Here is a 1,265-nt window from a genome sequence, read left to right as displayed (position 1 = left end):
TATAGGTAAAAACAATACAATGTATTGAAACATGAAGAGATTTTAAAGTGTTGTCACTACAAAAATGATAACTATGTGAGGTAATGCATATGGTAATTAGCTCGATTTATCTACTCCACAATGCATGCGTGTGTGTGTAACATTTTATTTTTTATTTGTATTTTAAATTTTAAATTGACAAGTAAAATTACGTTTTTATCATTTGAGATATGTATCTCAAAATAGTATGTTGTACATAATGAAAACGTAATTTTACTTGTCAATTTACAATTTAAAATAAAAATAAAAAATGTTATATAGCACAATTTTTTAGGACAGGATATTCGCACAGATTATCTTCTTGTAAATCAAGATGGTTTTGAAAACCCCAGGAAAACCAAGACTCGCGGCGAGGAAGCCCGCCGTTTTCATTGGTGGTGATACACAACGTAGTGTCAACTGTTGGAGGTGCCGGGGATTGAACCCGGGGCCTCGTGCATGCTAAGCACGCGCTCTACCACTGAGCTACACCCCCGTTGCGATGGCTTTTTTTGCTCTAAACATTATAATTTAACCTTTCTCTTTGCTTGTGAGTTTTGAGAATCTGAAATTTAGTACAAAGATCCCTTATGTATGACTCTATTTCTGAAACCTCTAGGTTTTTCATTCTATCTTACAGGTACATCAAGAGAAGAGTAATTTGATGCTACACAAAAATATTACCATTCCAGTCTTGTCAGCCCACCCCAAATTTGGCTCCCAAGAAGAGGCCTGAAGGGCACTTCCATTCCTCCACCTGAGAGGGTCCCAAGATGTAACAATCTCTAACAGCTTGAAAATTTCTCTTTGGGGGGAGAGGGGAGGGATAGCATTAGGAGATACACCTAATGCTAAATGATGAGTTAATGGGTGCAGCACACCAGCATGGCACATGTATATATATGTAACTAACCTGCACATTGTGCACATGTACCCTAAAACTTAAAGTATAATAATAATAAAAATAATAATAATTTTAAAAAAAGAAAATTTCTCTTGAGTGATACTTCTCTGTATAGTTTTGTTTCTTGGAATCATGTTAATGGTTTACACAGTCAAATTTAAAAACAAAACTAGCAACTATAGAGAAAAAGTACTTTAAATTTGAAAACAAATAGAAAAAAATAAAATCATTTCAAATGAATAATATCGGAATTTAAAAAGAGAACAAATCCAGGTAAATGTTGTACACGGTAGTTTGACCTTGTAACTACATTCTAGATACAAAAAAACTGCAAATAGATGAT

At 33.8% G+C, this 1,265-nt stretch overlaps 1 non-coding gene across 1 annotated transcript; it reads right to left on the bottom strand.

Moving 5' to 3' along the window:
- Positions 1-442: 442 nt before the first annotated feature.
- On the bottom strand, positions 443-514 carry TRNAA-AGC (transfer RNA alanine (anticodon AGC)). Its single transcript has one exon. It is a non-coding gene; the product is annotated as a tRNA-Ala (tRNA).
- Between the last annotated feature and the right edge of the window lie 751 nt (positions 515-1,265).

The sequence above is a fragment of the Pongo pygmaeus genome, chromosome 5, assembly GCF_028885625.2.
Source record: "Pongo pygmaeus isolate AG05252 chromosome 5, NHGRI_mPonPyg2-v2.0_pri, whole genome shotgun sequence".
NCBI classification, from domain to species: domain Eukaryota; kingdom Metazoa; phylum Chordata; class Mammalia; order Primates; family Hominidae; genus Pongo; species Pongo pygmaeus.
The sequence above is the reverse complement of the archived record's forward strand: the minus strand, read 5'-3'. Positions and strand labels throughout refer to the sequence as shown.